Source organism: Podarcis erhardii (genome assembly GCF_964252035.2).
Source record: "Podarcis erhardii genome assembly, chromosome: 4".
NCBI lineage: Eukaryota > Metazoa > Chordata > Lepidosauria > Squamata > Lacertidae > Podarcis > Podarcis erhardii.
This window is the reverse complement of record NC_138508.1, coordinates 106,458,579-106,477,376: the sequence shown is the minus strand read 5'-3', so window position 1 is coordinate 106,477,376 and position 18,798 is coordinate 106,458,579.

Genomic DNA, 18,798 nt, shown 5'->3' with positions numbered 1-18,798 from the left:
TCCGATCGGCAAGTCCTAGGCTCTGTGGTTTAACCCACAGCGCCACCCGTGTCCCCCCAGAACCTGTAGTGATTGTCAATTCCCAAAGCTGCAACAGGCATTTGATCCTCATCCTGACAGCAGCATAGCACTTCATTGTTTATTTATGTTATTTTATTACTAGAGAGAACAAGGAAAGCCGTGTCCCATATCCTTTCCTTCCTTGTTGTCTTCTCTGCACTCACCGGCAGGTGGAGAATAGAAACATTATTCCCCACAGGGAAGATCCTGCCTAGCATAGAGATGTTAATGCATTGTCATCTGCTTTGCATAGCTTGGCTCTGCCCTCCTCAAGCTGGATTCAGATGCCGTGGTAAGACACACCAACTTCTGCCATCTGTTAGCATACAGAGAGAACATACCAAATTTCCTGCCTAAATTTCACAAATGGAATCCTTACTCTGTTTGCTTTGAACACATCTCCATACACATCTGAAATCTACTTTCAGGGAGGAAGCCCTTCCAGAACATCAAGATTTAGCTACTTTATCTCTAGTTCTAGAGAAACATTTCCTTCTCTAGTGCTGGCTCTGCCAGGGGACAATCAGAGCCAACTCAGTCCTGAAGCAAAATCCATTTGTTTTTTGTGATCCTTTGTGTACCTTTCAAAAGACTCAGGAACGTGTTTTGCGTTGTTGGTTTTATAGTATTTGGAAGAACAAGGAATCGAGATAAATGAAGGCCATTGATCACTATCGTATACTAACCTTGCATAAACAGCATTTGTAGAACAGCTCAATTAGATAATTTCCTTAAATTGAGAGTTGTTCATGCACTACTAGAAATATATACACAAAATGTATCTAAAATGTAGATAAGATGTGTCCTAAATATATATTGATCTGCATTTAATAGGTTGAGGAGGAAATTTAAGCAAATTAATCTTTTCTCTTCCCTGCATGCCAAGTTGCACCTGCTGAACTTCTGACTCCAGAACAAATATAAGAATCCTACATTCCTTGTCATCTGGCCACGCTCCTAGCTGCCTGTCCATGAGACTAAGAAAAGATTATTATTTCAAGTTAAAACCTATGAGCCAAATGCAGCTGAAGTTAAAATGCAGCTGATCCCAGTGGAAGAATTAAGCACAGCCTAATGTTTTCTCCTACACTATGGCTGGATTGTGTCCTATGCACTCAATTAATAGAGCAGATATTATTAGTGTGCAGTTGCTATTTTGGAAATGCAGAGATCCCCATGGAATTTACATGCCTTTGCTTAGCATGTCCCATATATCTCATCATGACTGTGAAGCCTCATGCCTGATTAGGCTCAGGCAGCCGACATGCAGGGAAGATGTTCTGTTGTTCAGATGCAAGTACCAGCATAATTGTCACCTACTGGGTAGCTGGAAGAAAATATGTATTGCAATACATTGCTCACATTTGTTCTTTCAATTAAACTGTTGTTCTCATCTTTACCTGTCAAATTCTAATCAGATGTGCAAAAAGTGATTTTGTGAAAATCTTAAGAGTCAAAATCCCAAAACAAAACCATCCTGTCCTTGAACTCAGGTGTACAGGGCCGTGTGAATGATATTTTTTCTAAGAAAACTGAAGCTACCAACTTGTGACCATAAAAGGCTCCTGCATAAGGATGTGTGAAATCTACCTGAAGACATCAAACATTTTTGGCAACGCAGGTCCAGTTCATGATTACACAAAATTACCGTATTTTTCGCTCTATAGGACGCACTTTTTCCCCTCCAAAAATGAAGGGGAAATGTGTGTGTGTCCTATGGAGCAAATGCAGGCTTTCGCTGAAGCCTGGAGAGCGAGAGAGGTCGGTGCTTTAGAGTTCCCACCGGGGGGACTTCTGGAGGCGGCGCCAACGGCAATGGCGGTCTCCTTCTAGCTCGGAGGGAGAAGCTCCGCTGAAATCGGGTTGTCTGCTACGGCAAAGCGGAGACCCTTGCAAAAATCACAGGCAAAAGAAGCCTGTGACCGTGGGACTCGGCAGGCACCGGTAGCGCCCCCCGGAGCGTAACGGGCTCCGGAGCGTAACGGGAGTCTGGCGCGGTGCTGAGAGTCGATCGCTCTTTCCGTGGGGTGAAGCCGCAAAAGCTGTTGCCGGAGAGCGCTGACCTTTTTCCTGGGACAATTCGGCTGCTAAACAACAACCCGTGAGTAGGTGAAGTTTAAGAATTGGGACTTAAAGGAGGAGAAAAAGGATTAATTTGGCACTGAAGCGGGAAGGTGTAAACAGGAAGTCCACCTTCTGTTTTTGTATACAGTTCAAAGCAAAGACTCTTTAAGCTAAGACCTAGAGAGTGGTGTTTTAAAAGCTCCAAACCCGAACATCAAAGCAAAAGAATTCCCCCCCCCCAGGCTGGAGAGGGGGGGAGAGGGAAAAGTGACTTTTTTCTTCTACTTGTGGAACAAAAATAGAGACAATTATTTAACTCCTAGGAACGGACTGCCAGGTCCACTAGAATTGCTGCCTTGAGAGTCGCACTATTTATAGACATTGTAACTTTTCAATGGTTAACTCTGCAAAGGAGATACTTGTTGAAGGTCTTCTCTGGATTTGAAATTTAAGCAGATGAGAAAAAAGACATTTGAATCGGCTAATAAATGTGGGAAACTGCTAGCCTGGCAGATGAAAAAAAGACAGAAATTAAACACTATCACAAACCTAGATGTGGAAGGAAAGAACATACAGAACCCATTGGAGATTAGAAGGTGCTTCCAGAGATACTTTAAACAACTATATACACAAGGGCCACAGAAAGAGACTGATATAGACCAATTTCTAAGAACAAATGGATTACAAAAAATCTCTCAAGAAAATAAGATAATGTTGAACCATAAAATTACAGAACAGGAGCTAGAAGGTGCCATTCAAAATATGCAGTTGGGTAAATCTCCAGGGCCGGTTGGAATAATCTCCAAATACTATAGGTCCTTGAAAGACTGGTTAATTCAGCCACTAAAGGAGGTTTGTAATGAAATTTTGGAGGGGGAAAAGGTGCCAGAGTCGTGGAAGGAAGCTTACATTACACTTATACCGAAAACTGAGTCTGAAAAGACACAACTTAAGAATTACCGCCCCATATCCATGCTCAATGTGGATTATAAAATCTTTGCTGATATTTTGGCTAATAGATTAAAAAAGGTATTAGTCGAAGAGATACATAAGGACCAAGCTGGCTTTCTCCCTGGTAGACATTTGTCTGACAATACAAGGAATATAATTAACATTTTGGAGATGTTGCAAGTGAATATTAATACCAAAGCAGTTCTAAAAATTTTTATAGATGCGGAAAAAGCCTTTGACAATATTTCTTGGAGTTTTATGAAGAAAAATCTTCAGGGAATGGGGGTGTGTCAAGGGTTTGAAAATGGTATAAGTGCAATTTACTCAGAACAAAAGGCTAAGTTAATAGTCAATAACGTGATGACAGAGGAATTTAAGATAGAGAAAGGGACACAACAAGGCTGCCCAATTTCCCCATTGCTTTTTATTTCGGTCCTGGAGGTTTTGCTGAACATGATTAGGAGGGACCGTTTGATTAAAGGTATTCAGGTCGGAGCCAAACAATACAAATTGAAAGCTTTTGCAGATGACCTAGTTTTGACGTTGCAGGAGCCAGAATCTAGTATGAAAAGAGTATTAGAATTGATTCAAGAATTTGGTCATGTGGCAGGATTTAAGCTGAACAAGTCAAAAACTAAAGTGTTTGAGAAAATTTTTACACCGACTGAGAAAGAGAGGTTTCAGAAGGAGACAGGTTTAACATTGGCTAAGAAAGTAAAATATCTTATGTTTGCTGACTGGGAAAGGTTGTGGACCACCAGTATGAAATTTACGGCATGTAATGCCCTGAGAGAAAATATTATGAAAATGATCTATAGGTGGTACATGACCCCAGTCAAGCTTGCAAAAATTTACCACTTGCCAGATAATAAATGTTGGAAGTGTAAAGAAAATGAAGGCTCATTCTTTCACCTCGGTGGACGTGCCCAAGGATTAAGGCTTTCTGGGAAATGATATATAATGAAATGAAAAAGATGTTTAAGTACACTTTTTTGAAGAAACCAGAGGCCTTTCTCCTGGGTATGGTCAGCCATGTGGTGTTAAAGAAGGATAGAACTTTATTTTTGTATGCCACAACAGCAGCAAGGATCCTTATTGCAAAGTATTGGAAGACATCAGATTTACCCACTCTGGAAGAATGGCAGATGAAAATGACAGACTACATGGGACTCGCAGAGATGACGGGCAGAATCCGAGACCAGGAGAAAGAGACAGTGGAAGAAGATTGGAAGAAATTTAAGGACTATCTTAATAAATACTACAAGATTGATGAATGTTAGATTGACATGGGTTTAAAAATAATGTGGTTTTCGACTTCCGGAGGCGGCGCGAAGGGTAATGGCTGCCCTTTCCTAACCGGGAAGGGAGCTCCGCTCGAGAAAGAGTCGTCCGCTACGGCGAAAGCGGAGACCCACAACGGAAACCCGCAGGCGGCAGAAGCCTGCGGTCCTGGGACCCGGCGGGCGCCAGTAGCGGCCCCCAAAACGTTGAAGGAACCCCGTAAGGGGCTCCGGATCGTGGAGGAGGCTGCGGCGCTGAGGGTCGTTCTGCAATCGGCGGAGTGAAGCCGCGTAGCTGTTGCCAGTGAGCGCTGACCTTTCTTCCTGAAATTTTTGCTTTGAAAACAACAACCCGTGAGTAAATAATTGACTGTATGCAATTTGGAACTTTAAAACATTAAATTTGGCTGAAAGCGGAGTGACGAAAAACAGGAAGTCCGTCTTCCGCTCCCGTTGAACTTGAACGCAAAGAGCTGGAGGAGTGGAGGCAAAGAGAGACCTTTTAAACTATTTGATCTGAGCACCCATTGAACTTTATCTCAAGTGGAATAACAATTTTATGTACTGGACTTTATAAATTTTAGCTGCATGGGGATATCTTCCTTCTCTTGGAGCTACATTTTAACTAAAAACCCCAGGTGCTGGAGCTGCCTGAGAAATTGAGCTGTCAGTTTGCAGTTTGCAGTTTGGATACTTTGAATCTGAACTTTGAAACAATCTGAGAGAGTCTGAACTTGCTACTTTGAGGCATTTGGATTACCAGTTTGCACCACCAGAAACACTGTTGCTGTATTAAACCCTAACTCTGCTGAAAAATTTTTTATTGAAGGTTCTTGGACTTTAGAAATTTGACTTTATTTTAACTGAAATTGATCTCTTCCTTGAAATATTTTAAACTCCCCCTAGAGGATTTGGGACTTATAGCAGTGACTCGTATTTTACTTTCCTTTTCCCGGCCCTCTGTTGACTGTTACCATCTGGGCTGCTGCTTTCTCATGGGAACAACTCAGCTTGACCTTGACTTTTAGATAACTTGGAATGAGTGGTGCAAGAAGGAGAGGAAGAACTAAACAAACAACTTTGACAACTTTAACCGCAGCCTCACAGGCACGTAGATCATCTGTGCCTACTTTGCCTTCTGAGGAGGAAGCTGCCTCTCTGCCACGGGCAGGGGAGGGAGAAACTGAGGAATTACAATTGGAAGATATGGCCTCAGGGGCAAGCACTACTATTCTAGAGAAAATTTTTGAAAAATTAGAATCTTTGGACAAGAAAGTAGAATCTTTGGACAAGAAGGCCGATGAGCAAACATATAAAATTGACCAGAACACAGAATGTTTAAATAAATTATCTGGACAAGTTGCACAGAATACTCAAGCAATTGGAGAATTGAAGGAGGCTGCAGGGGAAAATCGGAAATTGGCTGAAGATACCAGCCAAAAACTTGAAAATTTAGAACAAGAGGTAAGACCACTCTGCAAACAAGTAGGTGAACACCAGACCTATCTATCTATGATTGAACTGCGGAACCGGGAGAGCAATTTAAGGATAAGAGCAATACCAGAAGTGGAAGAAGGCAACCTAGCTGAGTTTTTGACCAAAGAATTCTCCAAATTTTGGAGCCTAGAGGAAAAGGATTTTAAAATTGTTTCAGCTTTTAGGCTCGGAAGACTTATAAAGAAAGAGAAGCCCAGAGACTGTTTGATAACATTGAGGTCAAAGGAGGAAAGGGACAGGATTCTGGGCCTACACTACGGAAAGTCACTGGACATTCTGGATAAAAGAATTGAGATCTACAAGGATATTCCTAAACAACTGTTAGATCTTAGATCTAACTACTTGGAGTTGACAAGATTACTAAGGAAGAATTCAATCATCTTTAGGTGGGAATTTCCTCAAGGACTATCTTTTACCTTTAGAGGGAAGAAGATCAAAATCAGAACATTGGAAGATAGAGATAAATTTCTGAACGTATACGGAGAGGACCTTCACAAAGGAATTGATCAACTTCCAGGGCCTGAAACACCAGAGGTACCTGCACCCTTGGACCCTGAAGATCCTTCAAATAAGGTACCACCCCTTGAAAAATAACCAGATTTATTCAGGATGTCTCTGCAACTTTTGAGTTGGAACATTAATGGCTGTAACATCCCGGAAAAAAGGAGGAAAATTTTTTATATACTAAAAAAAGAACAATTGGACATTATCTGCTTACAAGAAACACATGTGACTAGACCTAGTTTTGACCCTGCAGGAGCCAGAATCTAGTACGAAAAGAGTATTACAATTGATTCAGGACTTTGGTCGGGTGGCGGGATTTAAATTAAACAAACAGAAAACCAAGGTGCTGGGAAAAAATTTGACAGATATAGAGTCAGAACGGTTTCAGAGAGAAACAGAATTAACTATGGTTAAAAAGGTAAAGTACCTAGGGGTAAACATAACAGCAAAAAACCTGAGTCTATTCAAGGACAATTATGAAAAATGTTGGTCTGAAATTAAGAGAGACTTGGATAGTTGGACAAAATTGAAGCTTTCTTTGTTAGGCCGAATTGCTGCTATTAAGATGAATGTATTGCCAAAAATGTTGTTTTTGTTTCAAACATTACAGATTGTGGATAAAACGGAGTGCTTCCGGAAGTGGCAGAAAGATATATCTAAATTTGTCTGGCAGGGCAAAAAGCCCAGAATTAAGTTTAAGATATTAACAGATGCGAAAGAAAGAGGGGGCTTTGCCCTGCCAGACTTAAAGTTGTACTATGAAGCCGCAGCTTTCTGCTGGCTAAAAGATTGGCTACTTCTCGAAGACACTGACGTACTGGACCTGGAAGGTTTTAACAATGCTTTTGGTTGGCATGCATACTTATGGTATGACAAAGTTAAGATCAATAAGGCCTTTAAGAACCATATTGTCAGGAAAGCAGTGTTTAATGTCTGGACAAAATATAAAGACTTATTGGAAAATAAAACTCCAAGGTGGCTTTCACCTCTGGAGGCTAAGGCCCGAAAAAGACCCAATATGGAGGCCAAATGGCCAAAATATTGGGAAATATTAGAAAAAGATGGAGACAATTGGAAATTGCAGAGTTTGGAGAAAATGAAGGACAAGGTGCGAGACTGGTTACATTATGCTCAGATTAAAGAAGTTTTTAAAAATGACAAAAAGTTAGGGTTCCAGGTGGAGAAATCGAAGTTAGAAACAGAATTGTTGGAACCAAAGACCAAGGTACTATCTAGAATGTATAACTTGCTGCTAAAATGGAATACACAAGACGAAATGGTTAAATCGGCTATGATAAAATGGGCGCAGGACATTGGGCATAACATTATGTTTGAGGACTGGGAAAGGTTGTGGACCACTGGGCTGAACTTCACCGCATGTAATGCTCTGAAGGAAAATGTAATGAAAATGATATATAGATGGTACATGACCCCAGTTAAACTTGCCAAAATATACCATTCGTCTGATAATAAATGTTGGAAATGCAGAGAAAATGAAGGAACATTCTTTCACCTCTGGTGGACATGCCCTAAGGTGAAGGCCTTCTGGGAAATGATATATAATGAGCTGAAAAAGGTATTTAAGTATACCTTCACAAAGAAACCAGAGGCCTTCCTTCTGGGTATTGTCGGCCAGAAGGTGTTAAAGAAGGATCAAACATTTTTTATGTATGCAACAACGGCAGCAAGGATTCTTATTGCAAAAAACTGGAAAACTCAAGATCTACCCACACTGGAAGAGTGGCAGATGCAGCTGATGGACTATATGCAACTGGCCGAGATGACCGGCAGAATCCGTGATCTGGGAGAAGAGAAGATGGAGGAAGACTGGGAGAAATTTAAGATCTATCTACAAAAACATTGTAATTTGGTTGAATGTTAAGAAGGATGCTAGATTATAAAAAACTGGCCACCACTAAACTAGATTTAAATTTGATGATAAGTGAGACTAAAGAAAATATAAAATTTTTTTGGAAGAAGTGCTAGATTATATTTGAATGAGTGGACATGAGATTGTAAACAAGTTGATAATTTGTTTGGAAAAAATTTTTAACGATGTAAATGGGAGCGGGAGACGTGAGGGAGTCCAAAGAAGTGATGAAATTGTTGTAAAAGAAGTAAGATTGTTTATTATGTGTGCATTTATATTTAAAAACCTTAATAAATATTTATTAAAAAAAAAAAATGTGGTTTTCAGAGATGCCGAGTAAGAAAAGGAATGGAATTAGTAAAAAACTTTTGGGAAACAAGGGAATGGATTTGCTGATGGGATAATGAAACTAGAATACAAAACGGTGAGGTATGAGGAAGTCGGGGAAACCAGGTTGTGAAAATAAGGTTTGAAATTATACTTCTTGTTTTTTGTTTGTATTTGTTCTTATGGTTGTTTGTATTTGTATGTTTCTATTGAAAAATTTAATAAATATTATTTAAAAAAAAAAGAAAGTAAAATATCTAGGGGTTAATATAACTGCTAAGAACCTAAATCCATTTAAAGACAATTATGAGAAATGCTAGGCAGAAGTGAAAAAAGATTTAGAAATATGGTCAAATTTGAAGCTCTCCTTGTTGGGTCGAATTGCAGCTATAAAGATGAATGTATTGCCAAAAATGTTATTTCTGTTTCAATCATTGCAAATTTTGGACAAGATGGACTGTTTCAAGAAGTGGCAGAGAGATATTTCTAGATTTGTCTGGCAGGGCAAGAAGCCCAGAAAAAAATTTAAAATATTAACTGATGCAAAGGAAAGAGGTGGATTTGCCCTGCCAGACCTTAAACTTTACTATGAATCAGCAGCATTCTGCTGGTTGAAAGACTGGCTGCTTCTTGAGAACACAGACATTTTGGACTTAGAAGGTTTCAATAATGCTTTTGGGTGGCATGCATATTTGTTGTACGACAAGGTTAAAGTACATAAAGCATTTAAAAACTATATTGTCAGGAAAGCATTGTTCAATGTTTGGATAAGATACAAAGACTTACTGGAAAATAAAACCCCAAGGTGGTTGTCACCAATGGAAGCGAAAGCTTTTAAAAGACTCAATATGGAGTCCAAATGGCCAAAATATCGGGAAATTTTGGAACAAGAGGGAGACAAATTGAAATTGCAGAGTTTTGAGAAACTAAAAAACAAAGTGCAAGACTGGCTTCATTATTATCAGATAATGGAGGCTTATAAATTGGACAAGAAAATTGGATTCCAGGTGGAAAAATCGAAATTAGAAACAGAATTGTTAGAACCCAAAACCAAGATTTTGTCAAAGATGTATAACTTGCTGCTGAAATGGAACACTCAGAATGAAATGGTGAAGTCTGTTATGATTAAGTGGGCACAGGATGTTTGCTGACTGGGAACAGTTATGGACCACCGGTTTGAAATTTACGGCATGTAATACCTTGAGAGAGAATATCATGAAAATGATTTACAGGTGGTACATGACCCCAGTCAAGCTTGCAAAAATTTATCATTTGCCCAATAATAAATGTTGGAAATGTAAAGAGACTGAAGGTACATTCTTTCACCTTTGGTGGACGTGCCCAAAGATTAAGGCTTTCTGGGAGATGATTTATAATGAAATGAAAAAGGTATTTAAGTATACCTTCTTGAAGAAACCAGAGGACTTTCTCCTGGCCATGGTCGGCCAATTGGTGCCAAAGAAGGATAGAACTTTCTTTATGTATGCAACAACGGCAGCAAGAATACTTATTGCAAAGTATTGGAAGACACAAGATCTACCCACTCTGGAAGAATGGCAGATGAAGATGATGGACTATATGGAATTAGCAGAAATGACTGGCAGAATCCGAGACCTGGGAGAAGAGCTGGTGGAAGAAGATTGGAAGAAATTTAAAGACTACCTGCAGAAACACTGTAAAATTAATGAATGTTAAAATGATGTTGGATTGAAAATAAGTGGCATTAGCAACAAAGTTAAAAAGAGTACGCAAAAATGAATTGATAATGGGTGAAAATATAGAGTTATAATATGTTAAGATATAGAGTTAAGATAAATGAAAGAGGGTAAGGATTTGCTGATTTGATTATATTAATGGGAATACAAAAAGGGGAGGTGTGAGGAGGTCAAAGAAACAAGCTAATGAGTTTAAAGTTATAAGAAATGGATTTGTTTTAACTTCTTTTTCTTCTTCTATGTTTCTTGTTTTCTCTATTTTGTATTTCTGTATGAGAGTTTTTTTTCCTTTTTTTGTTTTACTATGTATTTTTGTATTTATGACTTTGTAAAACCTTAATAAATATTCTTTAAAAAAAAAAATAGAGTTCCCGCCGGGCTCCCAAGGCTTGCGGATAGCAGCCTCCAAACCCGACCTGGTTTGGAGGCTGGCGGTGGGGGAAAGCAGCGCTCCCCCCCTCCAGCCTCAAAGAGCAGGTCGAAAGGAACCCAAAGCCTCCAGAGCCCAGCGGGAACCCATTGAACGCACAGAACGCACCTTGACTTAGAGGGGGAGAACAAGAACCCCCCCCCCCTGTTCTCCCCTCCTATGATCCGGTGCGTCCAATAGATCGAAAAATATGGTATATAGTTTTATTCAATGCTATTTTTCTAGAAGTCTCATAATAAGCGTGGGACGCCTTTGCCTGGCAGTGCTGTGGACCATCCATTGCAGCAAAACACATCTCTGTGTGATGTGCTCATGGGAAAAAGCCCTTGCTGAAGAGGGAAGGGGAAGGTCTGTCAGCATCGCCCTTGATCCAGTGCGCCAACTGGACTCATGCACTACAGCCCCGACTGGGCTAGGCGAGCTGGGTAGCACTGCCAGAGACCTCCTTTCCCACAGGAACAGGTCACAGTGCTGTGGACTCACAGCTTGGAGCTGAGAGCACCGGATTCACTGTCTCAATAATACAGTCGTTGCGCAGCAGCGTTTTGCAGAGTCTTGCAGAGTATAAACCACTCGGAGAGCAGCTCTGTAGAATATCTTCCTTTTATTCTATTGCTACAGCTATAATACAAAACTATATACAGAGCTACAAATTCTAAGCATAAATCAATGCTATACTCTGAGTGCCTGCAGCTGCTCTTAGCAGCAATCTTATCACTAAACACGATCTCTTGCACTCTCTCTCCGACACACTGACTGACTCTCTCTCTCACACAGAGACTGACTCACTCACTTGACTAATTAAGTAGAGAGCAGTACATTGCTCCTCCTCTCTGTAGAGTCAGCAGAGACCTCAGGAGATTCTTGGATATGGGAGGGGTGAAATCTCCTCAAGGTCTATATAAGGCTGCTTCCCTTGGAGTTCAAAGCCATTTTGTTTTGAGAGCCTTTGACAGGCATTCTTCTGTCCCACTAAGCTCACTCACACACTGTTTCCCCAGCACTGAAATTGTCATTCCTGTTCCATGCTGCTAACATGATGGGGGACTCTTAGAATACCCCAAAGAAGGAAGAAAAATAAGTGTGAGGGTGGGGAAAATTTGCTAAATATAAGAGGACTGAAACGGAGTTCTACAAGAATTTAGGAATGGGAAATAAATTTGATTCAGTTTGTATTCAAAGGTGAACTTAGCTAATCCTCACTTTCTAAGACAGCACATGAAATAAAATGTACCAGCCTTCAAAATTTGCAGTTCTCTGATTTTTGCCATATACAAAAATGCATATACCACAGTAAAAGATGAATAAAATTCACATATTAGCTCAGGTGGTTAGACCATGGTGCTGATAACATCAAGGTTGCAGGTTCGATCCCTGTACAGGACAGCTGCCTCTTCCTGCAATGCAGGGGGTTGGAGTAGATTCCTTCCAACTCTATGATTCTATGATTCAATTTAGGGGGGAATTGTTTTGCAAAAATGTGTGTAATAAGCAAAATGGCACACAAAAATGTTTACATTAGGGGAAATGTGCACTGAATTTCATGAGGACTTTTAAAATTATTATTAATAATAATAATAACAACAACAATCACAAGTAATGTGGAAACATGGAGAATTGAGTTGAAGACTTGGAAATTAGAAACTGAGAAAATTGAAACTGGTAGATTCACTCATTCTAGTAGGAGGAATCAAACATTCAGAAAACCTTTGGAATGGTGGGGTAACACTGAGGATAGCAAGGAATTGTGGATTGGCCTTTGTGTTTAGGTGTTTTAAAAAGGCTTACAAACTGGGGTGCTTCATCCATTCTTCCCAAACTCTGAGTGTGCTCTTTATTTTCTCTTCTGAGGGACCAAACACTGAGATTTATTGAATGTCCAGGAAACAGACACAGTGTTGACTCTGCTGCCAAATGGTCACCTTCTAACAGCTAATGGTCCTTGAAGAAACCTAATGCATGATATCCATCTTCAGAACTAAATGAATCTCAAGTTCTATTTCCCCACATTTTTCTGGCAAAGTGGAGTCTGTGAGCACGTGGTAGCAAAGAGACTGCCCACATCTAGTTTCTTCTGCAACAGCAACAAGCTGTTCCCTGAACAAAGGGATGTCCTTAGGGTGGAAAACTCCTGCTGGTGCCTTTTTTCTTTTTTTCTTTGTTAAACATGGTGATATTAGAAGTCGGGGAATACTGACTGGCTGATGGCTACAGTGAAGTAACAGGCTGCCTCACAATTCTTGTGGAGCCTTCTGGAAAGTACACAGCATGAAGAACAAATTGGTTTTGAAGGGGAGTGGGTGGGCTGCAAATGGGAAGCTTGGTGTATATTTGAATATATTAAAGTCTTATCCATTTTCTTGGGGTGAGTTCCGAGAAAGGCTGAGCTGTGAATAATGCCTCTGTCAGCTTCGCTATCAGAGGGCACTTTCCAGATGAAGAGTGTACTGGCAAGGACAAGGAGAAGGTGGTCCCCATGAGGCTTTCTCGTTGATCTCCTTGTGGAGGATCTTTTTCAGAAAGGGGGTGGGCTGCCAGCCCACACAGCACAGCCTTTGCCAAAGTTAGGTCTCTATCTCTCTCACACACACACCCCACAAACACTGGGCATTGAACCTAGGGGATGATAATAATAATGATGATAATAATAATAATAATAATAATTTATCATTTATACCCCCCAGCCACTCTGGGCGGCTTCCAACAAAACACTAAAATACAATAACCTATTAAACATTAAAAGCTTCCTTAAATAAGGCTGCCTTTAGCTGTCTTCTAAAAGTTTGGTGCAAGGTGGATTTCGAAGGGGCAGAGGAACCAGAGACCAAATTGCAAACATGCGCTGGATTAGGGAGAAAGCTAGAGAGTTTCAGAAAGACATCTACTTCTGCTTCATTGACTATGCAAAAGCCTTTGACTGTGTCGACCACAGCAAACTATGGCAAGTTCTTAAAGAAATGGGAGTGCCTGATCACCTCCTCTGTCTCCTGAGAAATCTCTATGTGGGACAAGAAGCTACAGTTAGAACTGGATATGGAACAACTGATTGGTTCAAAATTGGGAAAGGAGTACGACAAGGCTGCATATTGTCTCCCTGCTTATTTAACTTATATGCAGAATTCATCATGCGAAAGACTGGGCTGGATGAATCCCAGGCCAGAATTAAGATCGCTGGAAGAAATATCAACAACCTCAGATATGCAGGTGACACAACCTTGATAGCAGAAAGTGAGGAGGAATTAAAGAACCTTTTAATGAGGGTGAAAAAGGAGAGCGCAAAATATGGTCTGAAGCTCAACATCAAAAAAATGAAGATCATGGCCACTGGGCCCATCACCTCCTGGCAAATAGAAGGGGAAGAAATGGAGGCAGTGAGAGATTTTACTTTCTTGGGTTCCATGATCACTGCAGATGGTGACAGCAGTCACGAAATTAAAAGATGCCTGCTGCTTGGGAGAAAGGCGATGGCAAACCTAGACAGCATCTTAAAAAGCAGAGACATCACCTTGCCAACAAAGGTCCATATAGTTAAAGCCATGGTTTTCCCAGTGGTGATGTATGGAAGTGAGAGCTGGACCATAAAGAAAGCTGATCGCCGAAGAATTTATGCTTTTGAATTATGGTGCTGGAGGAGACTCTTGAGAGTCCCATGGACTGCAAGAAGATCAAACCTATCCATTCTTAATTAGCCCTGAGTGCTCACTGGAAGGACAGATCATGAAGCTGAAGCTCCAATACTTTGGCCACCTCATGAGAAGAGAAGACTCCCTGGAAAAGACCCTGATGTTGGGAAAGATGGAGGGCACAAGGAGAAGGGGACGACAGAGGATGAGATGGTTGGACAGTGTTCTCGAAGCTACAAACATGAGTCTGACCAAACTGCGGGAGGCAGTGGAAGACAGGAGTGCCTGTCGTGCTCTGGTCCATGGGGTCACGAAGAGTCGGACACGACTAAACAGCAACAAAAGTTTGGAAGTTATTTTTCTCTTTGACATCTGGTGGGAGGGCATTCCACAGGGCGGGCGCCACCACCAAGAAGGCCCTCTGCCTGGTTCCCTGTAACTTGGCTTCTTGCAGCGAGGGAACCACCAGAAGGCCCTCGGAGCTGGACCTCAGTGTCCGGGCAGAACGATGGAGGTGGAGACACTCCTTCAGGTATACTGGACCGAGGTTGTTTAGGGCTTTAAAGGTCAGCACCAACACTTTGAATTGTGCTCGGAAACGTACTAGGAGCCATGGTAGGTCTTTCAAGACTGGTGTTATATGGTCTCGGCGGCCGCTCCCAGTCACCCGTCTAGCTGCCGCATTCTGGATTAATTGTAGTTTCCGAGTCACCTTCAAAGGTAGCCCCACATAGAGTGCATTGCAGTAGTCCAAGCCAGAGATAACCAGAGCATGCACCATTCTGGCAAGACAGTCCGCGGGCAGATAGAGTCTCAGCCTGCATACCAGATGCCCTGGACACAGAATTAACCTGCGCCTCCATGGACAGCTGTGAGTCCAGAATGACTTCCCAGGCTGCGCACCTGGTTCTTCAGGGGCACAATTACCCCATTCAGGACCAGGGAGTCTTCCACACCTGCCCGCCTCCTGTCCCCCGAAAACAGTACTTCTGTCTTGTCAGGATTCTCCCTCAATTTGTTAGCCGCCATCCATCCTCCAACCACATCCAGACACTCACACAGGACCTTCACTGCCTTCACCGGTTCCAATTTAAAAGAGAGGTAGAGCTGGGTATCATCCGCATACTGATGAATACCCAGCCCAAACCACCTGATGATCTCTCCCAGTGGCTGCATGTAGATGTTGAAAAGCATGGGGGAGGGGACGGAACCCCAAGGCACCCCACAAGTGAGAGCCCAGGGGTCTGAACACTCATCCCCCACCACAACTTTCTGAACACAGCCCAGGAGGAAGGAGCAGAACCACTATATAACAGTGCCCCCAGCTCCCAGCCCCTCTAGGCAGTCCAGAAAGATGTTATAGTCGATGGTGTCAAAAGCCGCTGAGAGATCCAGCAGAACTAGGAAACAGCTCTCACCTTTGTCCCTAGCCCGCCGGAGATCATCAACCAGTGCGACCAAGGCAGTTTCAGTCCCATGATGAGACCTGAATGCTGACTGGAAGGGATCCAAATGGTCCGCTTCTTCCAGGCGTGCCTGGAGTTGTTCAGTAACCACTCGCTCAATCACCTTGCCAAAGAATGGAAGATTCTTTGTACAATGTTTGGATCAGATATAAAGACCTACTGGAGAGCAAAACTCCAAGGTGGCTTTCACCAATGGAGGCAAAAGCTGTGAAAAAACTCAATATGGAGTGTATATGGCCGAAATATTGGGAAATTTTAGAACAGGAGGGTAGTAACTTCAAACTGCAGAGTTTTGAGAAATTAAAGGATAAAGTGAGAGATTGGCTCCACTATTACCAAATAATGGAGGTTTACAAGATGGATAAGAAAATTGGCTTCCAGGTGGAGAAATCGAAATTGGAAACAGAATTGTTAGAATCCAATACTAAAAATTTATCAAAAATGTATAACTTGCTGTTGAAATGGAATACGCAGGATGAAACAGTTAAATCAGCTATGATTAAGTGGGCGCAAGATATTGGTCATAACATTATGTTTGCTGACTGGGAAAGGTTGTGGACCACCGGCATGAAATTTACGGCGTGTAACGCCTTGACAGAAAACATTATGAAAATGATCTATAGGTGGTACATGACCCCAGTCAAGCTTGCAAAAATTTACCACTTGTCAGATAACAAATGTTGGAAGTGTAAAGAAAATGAAGGCTCATTCTTTCACCTCTGGTGGACATGCCCAAGGATTAAGGCTTTCTGGGAAATGATATATAATGAAATGAAAAAGATGTTTAAATACACTTTCCTGAAGAAACCAGAGGCCTTTCTCCTGGGTATGGTAAGCCATGTGGTGTTAAAGAAGGACAGAACTTTGTTTTTGTATGCCACAACAGCAGCAAGGATCCTTATTGCAAAGTATTGGAAGACATCAGATCTACCCACTCTGGAAGAATGGCAGATGAAGATGACAGACTACATGGGACTCGCAGAGATGACGGGCAGAATCCGAGACCAGGGGAAAGAGACAGTGGAAGAAGATTGGAAGAAATTTAAGGACTATCTTAATAAATATTACAAGATTAAAGAATGTTAGATTGACATGGACTTAAAAATATTGGTTTTCAGAGACATTAGAGTAAGAAAAGGAATGGAATTAGTAAAAAACTTTTGGGAAATAAGGGAATGGAGTTGCTGATGGGATAATGAAACTAGAATACAAAATGGTGAGGTATGAGGAAGTCGGGGAAATAAGTTTGAGAAAATAAGTTTTGAAATTATACTTGTTGTTTTTTGTTTGTGTTTGTTTTCATTGTAGTTGTTTTGTATCTGTATGTTCTTATTGGAAAATTTAATAAATATTACTTTAAAAAAAAAAAAAAAGATTTGGGTCTGGGTGATGGTTGGCCATATTGGCAGCATCTAAAGATGGTTTTTTAAGATCCGTGGAAAACCATGGGGCTGTCCGGGCTCCATGCAATCGGAGAGGGCGCTTCGGAGCCAAACAGTCAATAGCCCTGGTTAACTCCACATTCCAGCGGGCCACCAGGGAACAGCTGAAAGGCCATCAACATGGGATAAAGCATCCCCTACCACTCTCTGGAGACCATTTGGATCAATTAAGTGGCGGGGGCGGACCATCCAAATCGGTCCCACCTCCATGCAGAGGGGAAGGGTTGCGGAGAAGTCCAGTTGCACCAGGAAGTGATCTGACCATGGCACTTCTTTTGTTTTGCTTTTACTTAGTGTCAGATCACCAACATCCATAGAGGTAAGCACCAGGTCCAAGGTATGTCCGCAGCTATGGGTTGGGCCAGACTTATTCAGGGACAGCCCCATGGAGGCCATGCTTTCCACGAAGTCCTGAGCGGCTCCTTGTAAGGTCTTGTTGGCATGGATGTTAACATCCCCTAGGACAACCAAACTAGGTGTCTCCAGGAGAACATCCGCCACGACCTGAAGCAGCTCGGGCAAGGAATCCTTGGTGCAGTGGGGAGGTCGGTACACCAAAAGGAATCCTGTACTGCCCCTATTGCCCAACTTCCAGAACATGTACTCAGAGAACTGGGTCTTCCCAATAGGATGCCTGGTGCAAACTAGTGACTTCCTAAAAATCACTGTAACTCTCCCTCCCCACCCACAAGGCCTGGGTTGCTGTGCTTAAGAGAAACCTGGTGGCCAAGCAGTGGCAAGAACAGGCCCATCTGCTTCATCCAACCAAGTCTCTGTTACATATGCCAGGTCAAGTCCTCCATCCATGATCAAGTCATGCATGGTAGTGGTCTTATGAATCATTGACCTGGCATTGCACAGCAGCACCTTCACGTCATGTGAGTATCCCTTGCTGATTCTAGAATCTGTCTGGTCAGGACCAGACCCGGAGGCAGGGATAGTCCTCAGACAACGATTAAACCTGCCTCCTCTGTAATGACATGGTCTGGTCTTAGCGTAACTCCCCCTCCTACCCGTGATCACTGAGATCCCCCCTGTGGAACATCCCCCAACCATTTTGTTGACTGGGACCCACTCCCCGGCAGCCCTGACCCCTCCCCTTAAGAACAAAATAAAACCTTTAAAAAACCCCACAATAAAACAATACAAACTAAAACCTGTAAAAATTACAAATCCGTCAAAATCAAACAAATTCCCAAGCCCAACCAAACATCCATCCCACCCCACCCTCCACATACAAAAAATTCAAAAGGGAAAAAGAAAATTTTAAAACATTTTTAAAAGAACTCTGCACCCCTCCGAGTCCTCCTGGACAGCAGCAGCAGTCACAGCAACCATCCTTATGAGGCCTGTCAGGCCCCGCCCGGGGCCAGGTGGTGAGTGGCAGGAGCGGGGCCCTCAGGCACTCATGCAGGGTGCTGCAACTATGAAATAGTCAGAGTGAATTGAGCAGAACAGAAGGCAAGAGGCCTCTATGGCCTCACACAGGGCGCCACTGAAATTTGAAAAACCAAAGTTCATCCCTGTGTGTGTGTGCGCACACACACACATCTTCTCAAAGTGAGGGAG